Genomic DNA, 17,128 nt, shown 5'->3' with positions numbered 1-17,128 from the left:
CTGGCACCTGGTAGGCATTTGAAAAATGTACACAGATTTGAGTTGATTTTGGCCGTCAGATCCTCATCCTCAAATCAGACAATTCCATGGTCTCTCTAGGTCATATTCTGATAACTTGGCCCCGGACAGCCTTGGAACCAAAGCATAATTACCAGAGGGAGAAATCTATGTGGTTGCCAGGGTGAGGGATCCAAAATCAGAATGCCAAATCCAAGCACATCAAGATGAGAAGAGGAAGGTAATATGGTGGAACTAGTATTAATAGTCCCTAAACCTAGTTTTATTTGCTATTCTCTTGGGGTTTTATTTGGTATTAGTGGCCTTGGGCAAGGTCAGGCTGTGGTCATTAAAAGGGGCTCATACAGAAGAACAGCAGCTGTTTCCTTGGAGCTCCTCTGGTTCTGAATCGTGGAGTCTGACCGTTTACATGGAGGCAGAGCCCAGCTTCAACTTCATATAATTTCAAAACTTTGCACAGGACCTTCTTCATTTCCATTTGAGTTAGGGACAGGGTTTGCTAGAAGATACAATAAAGTTCTCTTTACAATTATACTTATTTTACAATTGTACTGTGGTAATAAAGCAAGTCAATATTATCTGATAAAAGAACATCATAATTCAAATTTAAGGGAGCTCTGTGTCTTCTTGCAGTGATGTACTTTTTGAGCTTAAATAATGTTACTTCCTTTTGACATGTACTTAGGGGTAGTGCCAGAGCATCTTGCTTATCAAATTATTATTAAACTTACTGATTAACAGTATAAATTTCTGTTTTTATTCTCTCATCTGTGCTGACAATGAGGGGAGGATTCTTTAGAGGCCAGCTCAATAAAGCCCTGCTCTACACACTACCTTTTCTCTCCTCAAGACAGTAGAAATGTAAGCAAGCAAAGAGGTTATGAATAAAAGAAGGCTTTTAAATCTGATCCAATTTATAAAGAAAATACATCTGCAAAACTTACTTCATTGATAGCAACACATTACATTGAATAATAAATTTGTCTCCTCAGTACCACTATATCCCCCTCTATATACATTTCAATATTAAAATGCTCACAGTAATTTGCTGTGATCTTACCTGAACCTACACCCTGATTTCTGTAAAACAGCACCTAACCAGAGCCAAGGGAATCAAAAGACTTTCTTTCTTTTTTCTTTTTCTTTCCCTTTCTCTTTCTTTCTCTCCTTCCTTCCGCCCATCTACCTTTACCTGCCTCCCTCCCTCTATTTTTTCCTATTTCATTTCAGGATCACAGTGAACAGCAGATAATCTTTCTCTTGTGGCTAGATGTTTAAAAGGCATACTTGGGAACTTTGAGGGGCAAGTTCCCTAATTCATGGAGAAATCTGTCCATAGAGAAATCAAACATCCAAGTGGAGAGAAGCAAAGATGGGGAGGCTGAGGGAGTGTGATGACACTCACACTCCTGCCTGGCTGCAGCTTCGAGACATAGCTCTTCTCCTGCCCCTCACTCCAGTCTATAAGACACAAACATCACCTCAGCTTGTTGAACATTTTTTAAAATTACTTGCAAACAAAAGAACACAAACCAGTACATTGTGAGAGTCCAGCTGGGGATCTGGACAGAATCCGTATCAATCTCAGTTTGCCCCAGTGCCCAGCAGAGAGCAGCGCTCAACAAATGTTTGTTGAATTAATTATAAATCCAAAGTTATGTTCCAGCCTATGACCGTCAGCATGTAATATAGAAGAAAGGTAGCACAATAGAAGGAAAATCTGGAGAGTCCGATTCCATCTACATTGTATGTGTGTATACTAATGCTGCAAATATTTCTATTAGTAACGACAACAAAAACTGGCAAATAAAGTTATATGACGATGCAAATAAAATTTTCTGGGGTGATAACTCAAAAATAACAGCAGGCATTGATTTCTGCATATTGTCATTGTGAAAGTATTTAAGTTGTGCTTCTGTTTCTCCTTTAGTAGCACATACTTGCCATACTTATCTTTTTTTTTAGTCATTTCATTTCCTGTAAAATAATCATTTTTTTATCTTTAAATGTCTACTTTCACTTTATACATGGTTATAAAATTTTTTTAAAGACAATACAACAAATAAAAGTTCTGTACATAATTTCTATTATTTTCGTCTTTCTTTTTTTCTTTCTGGTCAAAATCTGGGAACAGCCTCAAGAACATAGCTTGCTTCTGAATGTCATTCATTATGCTATATTTCCCAGAAATAAAATTGCCACAACTACATGGTCTAAGGTATGGACTGTGTCAGAAAGAGGTCATTTTTACACAGATCAAATAGCAAGTGAGAAAAGCTGAGTACATAAAGTAGAAAAATGATATAGTTACACCAGCTTCTAGAAGTTGGAACCATTTCCAGACTTGAATTTTATGTATAGAAAAAAATACGACATTTTTCTTTCTCCAAGATATCTACTATCCTAAAACCTAAATGTCTTACGTGAGAATTTTGCTGACCACGACGTATTACTTTAGTTAAGTTGGTCACAAAGTAAGTACTTATTCTTGAATTTTTGTGGAATTTTAATTTTACCTTAGCTTTATCTTCAGATTTAAAGTATATTTCTTATTAACTGCATCAGCTAGCTGTTTCAGTTGAGGCAGAGAAAGAAGCCCAGAGCATGCAGGTCAGAGAAGAATTAAAACACACCAGAGGGGACAGGGAGGCAAACACAGTAGGAAAAAGGCAGAGATTTGGGTACCAGGCCGAGGCCTTGATGAATGCCAGTTCTCCTGCTGACTCTTGCGTGATTCACGAATATTCTTTTTATGACGTATATCCTTGAGACTGTTTTATGAATCAGACTACGGCCTTTCTTGTCAAAGAGTCCATATGCACTTGAAAAGAATATATGGTGCTGCTAATGGGTGAACTGTTCTATAAATGTTAAAGCAAATTGGTAGATAGTATTTAAGTGTTCTTCATGTGTTTTGAAGCTGTTATTATATACATAGACACTTAAGATTGTTAGGCCCTTTTTATGGATTTATACCTTTATCATTATAAAATTGCCTTTTTAATTGCTGGTAATATTCTTGCTCTGAAATTTACTTTTTCTGATATTAATAGAGCCACCCCAACATTTTTTGGTCCAGTTTTAGCCCATTAATGCCTTTTCCCATCCTTTTAATTTTAACTTAGTTTTATCTTTAGATTTAGATTTAAAGTATGTTTCTTATAAATAGCCTGTAACTAGATTTTGCTCTTATATCCACTCTGACAGTCTCTACTTTTTAATTGAGGTATTTAGAACTTTTAAACTTAATGTGATTATTGATAGGATTAGGTTGACATCCATTAACCTTAGTATGTTCTTTGTTCTTTTTTTTTCTCTTTTTCTGTTTATTTGGGGGTTTATTGAATAACTGTTTTAACTCTAATTTATCTCTTATTAGCTAAGAACTCTTTGTTGTCATTATTTTAGTAGTTGTTTAGGTGTGTATAGTATACACCTTCAACGTATCCCAGTCTGGTATTACTATTAAGTAATATTATATTACTTCATGGATAGTGTTAGAATGTTACAAAGTATATTTTTATTTTCTTCCTTCTGGTTTTTGTGGTATTGTCATATATTTAAAATGTATAATTATATATTTATGTTTCTATGTATATAAAAATATCAACACCATGATACACTGTTAATATTTTGGTTTGACCAGTAAATTATGTTTCAAAGAAGTTTTAATGATAAAGAACTTCCATGTCTATGCATGAATTTACCATTCCCAATGAACTTCTTTTGTGGAGTTGTAGACTTCTATTTTATTTTCCTTCTGCCCGGTCGGTGGACTTCCTTTACCGTTTCTTACAGTGTGCAGCTGCTGCTAATGAACTTCTTTGGCTTCCTTATGGTTTTTGTTTTTGTTTTTTATTCAATGAGAAGAGGGGAAGCAGAGACAGACTCCCGCATACACCCCGACTGGGATCTACCCAGAAAGCCCATTAGGGGGTGATGTTCTGCAGAGGCAGATTAAGGTCAGTTGAGGCCCTGGTGCGGAAGAAAATATTGGGCCCCTTAAAAAAAGAGAGAGAGATGGGGAAAATAAAAATACATGTTAACCATATTTTTAAATAAATAAATAAATATTATGTACTATTAATGTTAAAATTGCACATATGAAACAAAACTTGGTGTCATTAGAAAAAGTGTCAAGTTGAGGTTTTGCAGGGCCCTTCAGAAGTTGGGGCTCAGGGCATGTACCCAGTGCGCCTGCAGTTAAATCTGCCTCTGATGCTCTGCCCATATGGAGTGTTGCTCCATTGCTCAGCAACCAAGCTCTTCTTAGCACCTGAGGCTGAGTCCATGGAGCCACCCAGGACCAACTCATTCCAAATCAATCCATGGCTGCAGGAGGGGAAGAGAGAAAGAAGTGGGAGGGGAAGGGTTGAGAAGCAGATGGGCATGTCTAATGTGTGCCCTGACCAATAATCAAACCCAGGACATCCACACGCTGGGCCAATGTTTTAGCACTGAGCCAACAGTCCAGGGCCACTTAATTATGTTTTAAGATATCTTTATATTGTCTTTTTTGGGGAAGGTATTTTCTCTGTGTATTGAAGTCTAAGTTAATTCTTGCTGTACTTTAAAGATGTTGCTCTACTGTTTTCCTACTGGTATTATTTCTGATGAAAGGTTCATTGTCATCCTTATTTTCTTTGTTCTGTCTGTATAATGTATCTTTTTCTTTTCCAGTATAAAGATTTTCTGTTTATTACTGATTTCAAGCTATTTGATTATAATGTATCTTAGTGTATTTCTTTTCATGTTTCTTATGCTTGTAGGGTATTTAACTTCTTGGGTCTGTGGGTTTATAGTTTCCAATAAAATTTGGAACATTAGTGGTCATTATTCCTTCAAATATTATTCTTTTTCCCTCCCTCTCTCCTCTCCTTCAGGGGCTTCAGTTACACATACATCAAGCCACTTGGAATTGTCCCACAGCTCACTGATTTTTTTCATTTTTCAAATCTTTTTTTCTCTCTGTTTCCTTTGGATAGTTTCCATTGCTACATACTCATGTTCATTAACCTCCTCTTCTCAGTGTCTAATCTACTGTTAATGATATCCAGTCTATTTTTCATCTCACACATTGTTGTTTTCATCTTTGGAAGTTTTAATCTTTTAAAAAATACATTTCATGTCCCTAACTTTTGACTACCTGGAATAGAATTATAGTGACTGCTTTAACGTTCTCTTCTGTTATTTCTCTCATTTGTGTCCGTTCTGGGTTGGTTTTGATGAATTAATTTTTTTCCTCAGTATGGGTCATATTTTCCTACTTCTTTGCATTTTTGGTCATCTTTGACTAGATGCCAGACATAGTGCCTTTTGGGGCCACATACTTTTTATTGCTGTAAATATTGAACTGTGTTCTGGGATGTAGTTCAACTATCTAATTCTTTTAAGTCTTGCTTTTAAGGTTTTTAGGTGGGAGTGAACAACGTAGTGTCAATTATGTCCCACTAGTGAGGCAAGACCCCTCTGAGTGTGCTTCTTGGAGTCCCGTGGAATGGCGAGGTTTTCTGGTTTGGCTGAAGAGAGGCGGCACTGTTCCCAGACCTTTATAGTTGCCAAGTACTGATCTCTTTAGCCATTCAAATGTTTTTTTTTCCCCTGGACTTTGGTAGTTTCCTCATACATTCATGGGCCGATTGATCAACACTCTGCTAAATTCTCAAGAGTGGCTCTCTGCATATCTCCAGGACTTTTCTTTCTGTGTAGTTCTCTTTTCTCTGATTCCCTGGCTGGCAAACTCTGACCATGATGATCTCAGATTCTCAGTTTTATTCCTTCAACTGATGGAGTCTTCCAACCTCCTCCCGTAGACTTTCTTTTTGACTGGTGACCTGGAAACTCTCAAGGCAGTAATTAGGGGCAATTATAGGGCTTACCTCATTTTTTCCCCATCTCTTAAGAATCTCTGTTCTTTACTGCCTTTATACCCCTTTTGCTGTTTGAGTCAGGAGGTAAAATCTGATTTCTGTTATTCCGTCCATCTTGCATGGAAATGAAGCCCCTTTTATATTTTTAAAGCTGAAAGCTGCACAGTACATATCGCATATGCCCTTGCATATGCCAAGTCTCTAGTCTCTCAGATGTAATTTAGGTTCAGCCAACTGTATGCACTCAATCAAGTCTTGGAATATGGAAATTAGTTGGAAGCTTTACTTCTTCTTTTTTTTTTTTTTTTGGCATGAGAGAGAGACAGGAAGGGAGAGAAATGAGAATCATCAACTCATATTTGCGGCACTTTTAGTTGTTCATTGATTGCTTCACCTACGTGCCTTGATGATCCTTTGCTCAAGCCAGTGACCTTGGGCTCAAGCCAGTGACCTTATGGGATGATGTTGATGATCACATGCTCAAACTGGTGAACCTGCCCTCAAGCCAGATGAGCCCACACTCAAGCTGGCGACCTCAGGGTTTTGAACCTGGGACCTCAGTATCCCAGGTCGACACTCTAACCACTGCACCACCACCCATCAGGTGGAAGCTTTACTTCTTTTGTAAATGTTATTTTATTTCTGGCAAGCACAATGGTTGTACAGATATATTGTGATTTCTGTACTGTCTTATCAGAATTTCCATGGTTTTGTCAAGAACTTAATGAGTGTCACGTGGCTAAGCACATGACATCTACTTTTTATCTGTGTTAATCTAGGATCTGTATCATGTGCCTGAAGCCAAAAGCAATCTCCCAATTCCTGGAGCATAGCCAAGACTGTGTTCTTGGAGACAGCGGTTCTATTTGGTGGGTGTTATGACAGAGGCAGCAGTTCAAGGTGAAGTGAATAAAGAACCTTGGTTATTCTGCTTGTTAAGGGAAAACTATCAGATCACAGTAAATAAAAATTTTTAAAGGGTTTTTTTTTTGTTTTAAGTCAGAATATGGCTATGTTAGATACCTTATGCATTTATTTCCCACATTAAAAATTTTTGTGGGTGTGGGGAGTAAAGAGGGAAAAATATACAGTGATGGAAAATAATTTGACTTTGAGTGATTGGCACACACTGTAATCAGCTGTTGAAATGCTATAGAGATGTTCACCAGAAATCTATGTACTCTTATTGATCAATGTCACCCTATTAAATTTAATTTCTAAGTTAAAAAAAATATACATAAAAATTTTTGTAGGCAATATTTGTACTTATCAAATATACTTGGAATAAGTTTAGTGCCTCCACCAACAGGAATATCTTTCAAACAGTTTTATATCACCTGCAAAGAGAATTTAAATTGCTTAAAATATGTCCAAATGAGTTTATAAATCAATACATGATGATAACAGCAGCTCTATCTGCAAAATATAGATACTGCCATTTGAGCTTCACTTTTGACTTCAAAGGACTCTCATCTTCCTCCATCTCTAATTTCACAGATTCATGCCTGCAACAAAATGGGGTGAAAGGGGGAGAGTGAGTTACATTTTCTTGGTTTAGTTGAAAAGTTTAAAGTAAAAAATAAACATTTCTAACATACGCCAGGCTCTGATAAATGTTTTGATATATTAACCCATTTGGTCACTACAAAAACCACTTGAGTTGGTGTTAACACTTTTTTTACATGTGAAGAACTTGAGACTCAAATGTTTATAAACCCAGTAAGATATAGAGCTAAAATTCAAGTCAAATCTACCTATATTAAAATCTTATGTTTCTCCCTCCCTGCTATACAACTTTCAATCACTGTGGTACAGTTAATTATGTTTCTCTAGGGATGAACCTGTACATACAATTATCTTCTACTGAGGGACAACTTATCTGGTGTCCATTAAAATTCACCCAGTGACATGTTTGCTCATTGCAAACAAAGGGTTCCTACGTGGAGCTTGTTTCAACATGTTGAAATGAGAGAAGATACAAAATCAATAAATAATGAAATGCCTACTTACTGAGAATTATCTGTTTTTCTCAAAAGAAAAGTTTACCTGTATTGCATGTTATTTTCCTCAATTTTCAAGTTTATGCTTCTGTGAATGAAGATACTGATTTTTGTGTTTTTTGTGGTGTGAAGCAGGATGTTGTCAGTCTGTTCTATAAGAGAATGGTTGTGTTATTCATCAGAGCTGCTTTAGTAGTAAACAGACTTCAAGATGAGAAAGTGATTCTATACTGTTCCTGAATTACATTTATGCCCAATATGCAGCTATGTTCTTCTCCTGATGAACTAGTGTTATACTTATAGCCACATCTCTTGTAGTCATAACAATTTGATCACTTACATAACTAAGAAATGCCTAAAACATAAATCTAACTCTTGTTGAAGTAATCGTTTTTATTATTTTTAATTATTTTAATATATTTAGAAATTAAATTAATGGGGTGTCATTGGTCCATACAATCACATCAGTATCAGGTATTCATCTCTATAGCATGTGATCTTTTTTATTGTGTTGTGTGTTCACCACCCAAAGTCAAACCACTTTCCATCACCATATATTTGTAATCATTATTTTTAAATTGCTTTTTCATAATCATTTTATACTTAAATTACATGTACATAATTATGATCATAAGTTGGTTCTAATAATGTGATGGCATATTTATCACCCCTAAAGTAAACAAACAAAAAAGACTTGTTAATTAGGTTAAACTAACAAATCAATTATTTAGGAAACAGAAGTAAAAGAGCATACTATTTTCAAATCATAGGAAGCTATTAAAGAAGTAGTGGCACATGAAACATTTAATCTGGCAGAATAATTTCAATAAACTTGGAAGCCCTAATGATGCTACAAAGTGATGCTCTAATGCAATCTTTTGAAATCAGAAGAGTCAGGTTCAAGTTCTTAGTATCACTGTCATTAAGTATTTAAATGGCTATCATGCAGAAGAGAGGATGAACACAGTCTCTGCTACTACAGTTAAGGAATTAAGTCATAGTAAGGAAAAATTATTTATCCATGAGGCCCATCAACAAAGAGCTGAGGTGCCTCACTAGGTAGTGAGCTGCTCCCCACAACAGCAGGTGCTCCAGCAGGAGCGACGTGGCTGACATCATGCATTGTAGAAACCATTTCTCCAGTGACTGAGCATGAGCTTGGTTGGCATTCTCTATAGACCCTCTGATTTCAGGTTGGCTAACACCCTTATTGCTCATACAGCTTTCTGGGGTTCTGAGCTGGCTATTCAAATGCCTTGAGTCAAAAGAGGTAGGTCTGGGCCCTGGCCGGTTGGCTCAGTGGTAGAACGTTGGCCTGGTGTGCAGGAGTCCTGGGTTTGATTCCCGGCCAGGGCACACAGGAGAAGTGCCCATCTGCGTCTCCACCCCTCCCTGTCTCCTTTTCTCTTCCCTTCCCGCAGCCAAGGCTCCATTGGAGCAAAGTTGGCCAATGCTAAGGATGGGTCTATGGCCTCTGCCTCAGGTGCTAGAATGGCTCTGGTTGCAGCAGAGCAATGCCCCAGATGGGTAGAGCATCGCCCCCTGGTGAACATGTCGGGTGGATCCCGGTGGGGCGCATGCAGGAGTCTGACTGCCTCCATTTCCAACTTCAGAAAAATACAAAAAAAAAAAGAGGTAGGTCTGTTACCTGTCTGATATCTTTCTTCTTAGAAACTCCTGCATTTTTTTGTCTGGTAAGAGATTTATTTGATTCTGGTAGGCTTGGAATATTCTGTCAATTTCCAGCCATCTTCAGTAAATTCTTTTTTTTTTTTTTTTTTTTTTTTTCTGAAGCTGGAAATGGGGAGAGACAGACAGACTCCCGCATGCGCCCGACCGGGGTCCACCCGGCACACCCACCAGGGGGTGACGCTCTGCCCACCAGGGGGCAATGCTCTGCCCCTCCGGGGCATCGCTCTGCTGCGACCAGAGCCACTCTAGCGCCTGGGGCAGAGGCCAAGGAGCCATCCCCAGCGCCCGGGCCATCTTTGCTCCAATGGAGCCTCGCTGCGGGAGGGGAAGAGAGAGACAGAGAGGAAGGAGAGGGGGAGGGGTGGAGAAGCAAATGGGCGCCTCTCCTGTGTGCCCTGGCTGGGAATCGAACCCGGGACCCCTGCATGCCAGGCCGACGCTCTACCACTGAGCCAACCAGCCAGGGCAGTAAATTCTTGAGTTATACAGATGGCCATGCCATGTCCCCTGTCACCAACTCACACACCTGATCTTTGCACCTCTATATTACCTCCTCATATTCCCCAGTTTCTACTTACCCTTACCCTAAGGAACTTGTCCATAATAAATTATCTCAAGCTCAAAGCATCTATGCATTTCAAATATTAACAAAAATATACAAGGAGAGTACCTTACATTAAGTTGGAGTGAAGTTTCTAGGATTTTCTATTCGAAATAAGAATTTTTTTTACATTTAAAAATAACTGTAAAAAGTTTGGGAAGTAGAGAAAAATATAGAGACAAAGATAAAGCTCACTCATAATTCTACCATTCAAAAGGAAGTATTTGTTCTTGGTGTAAACACTTTGCATCTTTATATATATATGTGAAACAAAATTAGTATCAACGCTATAGAGTTCCACCTATTCCTTTTATTTATATACCATTATATTGTGGTCATTTCTTTCCATTGTTATGTATATTTTTAAAATGGTTACTTGATAAATGAAGATAACACATCAAGCAGTCATACTGACCAATGAGATCCAGACCTCATACCAATCTCTATCATCCTTCTGACTAAAATCAGCTTTTGACTTTAAATTTTCTGTGGAAAGAGAATGCAACAAACAGCCTTAGTCCACTTATTAGTAATATTTTTCACTATATATTTAGCTATCATTCTCGTTTATTAATGCAACATGCACACTTCTCTTTTGCCAAATAACCATACCTTACATTGGAGAGGCCAATTTTTTTTATTTAAGTGTCACCAATTTCCCTATGCAGTCAGAGTGGGTAGTGTAATTTCTGTTTCAAAAGTGAGGAAAAGGAGTCTCAAAATGGTACACAGATTGGTCAAGGTTATTTTTTAACAGAGCTGGATAACCCCTGCTGGAGATGGGGGTTTGACCGTTCACAAGTGGAGGAGGTAGAATGCAGACCAGACTTTTTTTCTTTCCAAACTCTAATGTTCTTAACATATTACTCTGTGACCTCTTACATGGTTAACTGGGCTTAATAAATATTTATTGACAAAATTACTTAAAGTAATTGAATAAACAAACAAATTTAATTTACTTAAAAACCAACAAAATAGACTATAACTTAACATAATAAATTTAATTATAATAACCCATCTGCCATTTAACCTAAGCATAGGTTTACTTATTGGCAGAATTTTGTCAGAATAAAATGATTAAGTAAATTTACCTAAACCATTAAAGTGTGTTTAATGAGAATATGTTTTTCTGAGTAGTCTAAAAATAGCAATAAGTAGTAAGACTAATAACAGTATCGGCCTTCTTTCACATTTGCATAGCCATTAAACAGGCATTCTGGGAATTAATAGGAGTTTTTATAGGTTCATAAACAGTGGATCTGAGAGTTTTACCTGTGCCCCATGGGTATAAACTTCTTATGCTCCCCAGTGGAATTTTGTAATATGGGTTAGAGGAAGCGCACACTAAGGTGCTAGTCTGATGGGACCCATGTCCAGTGTGCTTGATAGCAACAGGCCTTCAGAATAATAGAAGCAATTAGTATTAAGCAGTTACCATGTTTCAGACACTATATTAAGTGCCTGAACAAAAGGCTATATCAAGTGACCAGGCATAGATTTAACTTCCCTTTTTTTAGGTAAGGGAAAATAAGTTCACCTCATTTTCTGCTTTCATAGGGAAATGTGGTTTGAATATCTGCATCTTATTTAACATATCCTGAGGATGCTATTTGCATTGAGCTGTCCTGTTTAAACAGATGGTTCTGCTCTCCTGCAGCTTGAAGAATTTTCCAGACAGCTTGTATTTTTCTGACTGACGTGGCCACACCCTTCCATGGTCGTCTAACTTAGCAGAGATCTCCCGACATCCCACTTTGTTAGCCAACCTCCTGTCCTTTTTGAGGGGATGTTCCCTCTATTCACCTCAAATCCCCATCCTCTCTTCCCTCTTCCTAGCTCCTAAGGCTGAAGGGAAGTATCCCTGGGTTTGACCCTTCCTGGCCCCTACTTTACACTGTACCCTGGAAAAATCATCTCACAAAGACTGCATCCCAGATCAGCATCTCTTCTGTTATGTGCCTAGGCAGGTCACTTCACCATTCTGCTCTTCAGTCTCCTCACATATAAAATGGGCATAGAAGTGTCGAGTGGTTAAAATGAGGTTCTATGTAATGAACCTGGCATATAGCAAACACTCAGTAAGGTGCCCACTGTAGTTAGATTTTTATTGGCTTCCTAATCTGCACTCTTTCCTTTTTTCTGTACTGTTCCTCCTGCCACATACCCTCTCATAAGATTTCTGACATAAGCTGTCAGAAAGAAATAGCCTTGTGATTTATTATGGCCTTTGGGGACTGTTGGAAGAATTTAGATGTACCTCATTCTTTAAACAAATCAAATTCAGAACTAAAAACAAGGAGTAGAAATCTTTCGCTAACAACCTGTCTTACTGTACTTAAAATAGATTTTTTTTTTAAAAAAAAGAATTTATCAATGACCTTTTAGGAATGCTAACTGCTCAAAGAAAGAGAAGCCCATATTTCAGATCTTTGAAGGAGTCTGATGATCATACTTGAAACTGAGATGTGTGAAAATCAACGTTATTTTTTTGTGACAGTGGCAAGGAATTTAACTCTTTCTGGTTTAACTTTCAAATAGATAAATAAAGGAAATATGAAGGGAGAGGATGATCAAAGCAGCTCTTCTGCTTAAACCTCTTACGTCCTCTGATCATCAATTTACTTTTTTGACTTCGCATTAAACTCTGCCTTACTTATCCTTTTATGCCCAGTACCCCAGCACCTCAAAAACAAAATACTGAACACATAGAGGTATTTAAGGTTCTTTGGGTGAAATCACATTTTATTGATGAGAAAATAAAGAGGTTCTTGCCGGTTGGCTCAGTGAATAGAGCATCAGCCCAGTGTGCGGATGTCCCAGGTTCAATCCTCAGTCAGGGCACACATGAGACTCGACCATCTGCTTCTCTTCCCCTCCCTCTCCTCATCTCTCTTCCCATCTTTCTCTCCATCTCTCTCCCCCTTCTTTCTCTCTAACCCTCTCGCAGCCAGTGGCTCAATTGATTTGAGTATCAGCCCCAGGTGCTGAGGATAGCTTGGTTAATTTGAGCATTGGCCCCAGACGGTGGTTGCCAATTGCATCCTGGTTGGGGCACATGCGAAGTCTGTCTCACTATCTCCCCTCTTCTCAATTAAAAAAAGAAAGAAAGAAAAAGAAAATAAAAGCACAGAAGTATCCAAATCTTCCCATTAATACATGGTGGCAACTAAACCAGGTCCCCAGTCTTCTCTTTCTCCAATGTTCTTGTTACTTTGCTGCTTTTGAAAAAAATAAATGGTCTCAAACGGAAGGTTAAAAAGAACTTTTGTAAAAATTTTAGCTTTAAGTACATGGGGCCAGTGCTAAGAAAACCAATGACTTGGTGAAGTCAAGTAAATATTCAACTTTGGAATCCACTTAGATGTGACTCATTTTTGTGTCTCACTGAAGAGGTTGTACATGTTGAGTTTTGTAATACCTATTTACTCCAGGCTCACAATGAGTCACCTAAAACTTAGGAATCAGATGGCTCCTTCCTGTTTATGTCTTCCTGTTTCCATTTATAGGAGGTAATAATTTTCAATTAGATTTGCTCTTCCTGGTCAAAAAGCACTAGCCCTTGAGAAGGAGTTAAGATAAAGTAAATAGCCAAGTATTAGCACCACAGTAAAACAGATTTATGTTATAATGGTGGTAATAATGGCATTTACTAGTTGCTTAGGCATTCTTTGCAGAAATTTGCATACTGTATTTTATTTAATCTTATATAAGCTCTACCATACATAAAATAAGTTGCAAATACACATACACACACACAGACACACATCCATACATACATATGTTACATATGTGCTCTATATGGCATATAGATAAACGGGTTTATGGAGCAGGAGGAATGATGTCGCACTCTCATTGGCCAGTAGTGGTCTACAATATGGCATAGGAAATAGGCACTCTATTCCGGACTGGAAACCAGACCACTTGAAATTCAGTCCTGGCTTTATACTAAATAATATATTTGAATATCTTTGAATAGGTCTCCTTACCTGGTAAACCATTCAGTGGTACTCATACCTATGAAATGTCCCAGTTAAACTAAACCACTATTTTGTCCAAGTTGAACTAAACCAGTGTTTTCTAAAATGTACTCTCCTAAATCATTTGTTATAAAGGTTTGTGAAACAGGTATACATCATATGCCCTTCTTGTATATTACCAATGCAAATGATTACATCAGAGACTCTGAAGTGCCCTGGGAAATAAATATTTTTTAATCCAGCATTTCATAGTTATTCACTGACAGAGAAAACTCTGGGAAATGTGCCACGAAGTGCTCAAACAGAAATTCCTACCAATTCTGGAAAATTCAGTTTGCCTTTAAGTAGGATTTATTGGTTGCACCTCTCATATTCTTAACTGAAGTTACTGAATATTAAAATTGCACAAGGACTTCTTAAAGATCCTGGAATATTATACTGTCTGCCTTTTTCTCCCGTTTTCTGGACACCAACCAAAATGTTTTATATAACTCCAAAACAGTGAGGTAGGGAGAAGAGGAGATGGAATGTTTTTGGTCCACTTGCTGAGTAACCAGCTTGAGAGGTGAGTTAAGGATGCAGCTAGAAGGCTTCAGATTACAATCTGAATTAATTCCTCAGCACAGTCATAGTAATATAAACTCTGATGGAACCAGCTACTGAAGGTGACCTCTGGATTTGCAGTCTCAAGATCAAATAATAGTTCAAAAATGGTTCATTTATTCTACAAGAGATTTGTGCTAGGAACTCTGCTAGTCCCTGGTGATACCATAATCTTTTTTTTTTTTTTAAATATGGAACGCTTCACGAATTTGCATGTCATCCTTGCACAGGGGCCATGCTAATCTTCTCTGTATGGTTCCAATTTTAGTATATGTGCTGCCGAAGCAAGCACTGATATCATAATTTTAACATAGGTCTCTGCCCTCCAGGACCTCCCAGGCCAATGGGGGAGACTGATAATTGCACAGTAACAATGCAGTTATGTAAATTCCTTAATTAGTGTATGTATGGGGTACAGCAGTAACGTGAAGTAAAATTCCTTGTAGACTCTGACTAAAAGATATTTAGTCAGGTCCCTTTCCTTGATCCAGATAGTTCAGAAGAGAAGAAATTGTTTGTGGCCAGGCACCTTTTGTCTTGGCCATCATGATAACATGGTGATGATAAAGGAGAAGGCATTGTGAGATGCTATGAGAAATGGAGCTATCTCACTTAACCCCTGTGTGAAGATCATCAGTCTTCTCAAAACAAGTAGATAGCCCACTGACAATGAATGCAAATGACCTTCCACCTACTTTTTAAAAAGATGTTTTCGTCAAAGTGGGAGGTTAAGGCCCTCAGTAAGGTCCAAGAGCAAGTATCCAGGTTTCCTTCCTTTCTGTCCCTAACTTTACCTGCCAAATAGTGAAATTGCCACCAACCAGTCTTGGGTCATCATGTCAGGTTAAAGGAAAAAGGGAACGTGGATCCTGGAGCACAAAGTGACACCTTGAGAAGCCATGAAGGAGAGGTGGCTTGAGCAAGGCCACCCAGCTGGTCAGGGAGAGAACTGCAAACAAGGCCTAGGGCTTCTGAACCCCATTCCTATACACGCCGTTCTATTTCTATCTGTGGTGCCTCAGAATGTTTGTGAATATTAACAATTTTTATCTATTGACTTTCATTTATTATTTGCTGAAATAAATTACTGGGTAGAATTTAAAAAAAAAAGAATCACCAACTAACACCTTACCTTGTCATAGACAGACATTGTAAATTTACCCAACATAGACATATCTGCCAATGATTTTATCACCAGAAACCCCAAAAAGTTCAAATAATTAGGATTATTTTACTAATTTCCAAGAATATGCTTGGAACAGGTCCATGATGAACAATCAACAAATTCTGGCCAGTAGACCAAATTATCTGCTGTTCCATACATTTCAAAACAGTGAATTTTGTCACTCAGTTTTCTCTCAGAAGTGTTTCAAGAACCCAAATGCTGCCTGACCAGGCAGGGGTGCAGTGGATAGAGCATCGGACTGGGATGTGGAGGACCCAGGTTCAAGACCCCGAGATCGCCAGCTTGAACATGGGCTCATCTGGTTTGAGCAAGGGGTTACTCAGACTGCTGTAGCCCCACAGTCCAAGCACATATGAGAAAGCAATCAATGAGCCACTAAGGTGTCGCAATAAAAAACTAATGATTGATGCTTCTCATCTCCATTCCTGTCTGTCTGTCCCTATCTATCCCCCTCTCTGACTCTCTATCTCTGAAAAAAGAAATGCTAAGGAGAAAGTGCAATGCTTGAGACTAATATTGAAAGGGATATCAAGATAAGATGAGTATTATTTAAGCAACAACCCTGCAGCATGCCAAGCACTTGGTAAACCAGCTCATTTCATCCTCTCAACAACTCTGTAAGATAAGCTGTCATTTTTGATCAGATGGGTCTTGACTCAAGTGGGACAGCCTTTCTACACTTTAATTTCCTCATCTATAAACAATGATGATAATAAAACCTATTCCCTTGTAGGACCCTTATGAAACTCAGAATAATGGCTATGAACCGGTTAGTGGAGACCCAACACATAGCAATCGCTAAATAAACCTAGCTCTTAATATGATAGTTATTCCCCAGTCTCCTCATCAAGTATTGTAGAAGGTTGTATTTTAGAATTTCTTCTGCAACTCTAGGAGCAGGTAAGGTGAAACAAGAGTTTTTGAAGTCCTCACAGCTATGTTAATATAAATAGTTTACATGACTGTATTGGGAAACTACCAGAAACATCCTAAACTCCTTTTGATTTTTTTTTTTAATTTTTACAACTTCAGTAAGAAAAAGATCAAACAGCATTTAATTTAAAAGTTTCAAAGTTAAACCCAGTAGTAAAGAATTGGGGAGAAAATGTTACTGCCTACTCCCCATGTGGAAAGAACAGCCTACTACCGGAATTCTAGAAACCCAATACTGATTAGTAAGA

The 17,128-nt window shown here is 38.0% G+C and overlaps 1 protein-coding gene and 1 non-coding gene across 24 annotated transcripts in view; one reads left to right on the top strand and one right to left on the bottom strand.

The window, feature by feature from the left end:
- DLG2 (discs large MAGUK scaffold protein 2) overlaps nucleotides 1-17,128 on the top strand; it is a 2,140,731-nt gene that overhangs the window by 2,032,873 nt on the left and 90,730 nt on the right. The window lies entirely within an intron of this gene.
- On the bottom strand, nucleotides 14,947-15,053 carry LOC136390201 (U6 spliceosomal RNA). The gene has a single exon (XR_010748634.1). It is a non-coding gene; the product is annotated as a U6 spliceosomal RNA (small nuclear RNA).

This window comes from Saccopteryx leptura, chromosome 1, assembly GCF_036850995.1.
Source record: "Saccopteryx leptura isolate mSacLep1 chromosome 1, mSacLep1_pri_phased_curated, whole genome shotgun sequence".
NCBI classification, from domain to species: Eukaryota; Metazoa; Chordata; class Mammalia; order Chiroptera; family Emballonuridae; genus Saccopteryx; species Saccopteryx leptura.
The sequence above is the reverse complement of the archived record's forward strand: the minus strand, read 5'-3'. Positions and strand labels throughout refer to the sequence as shown.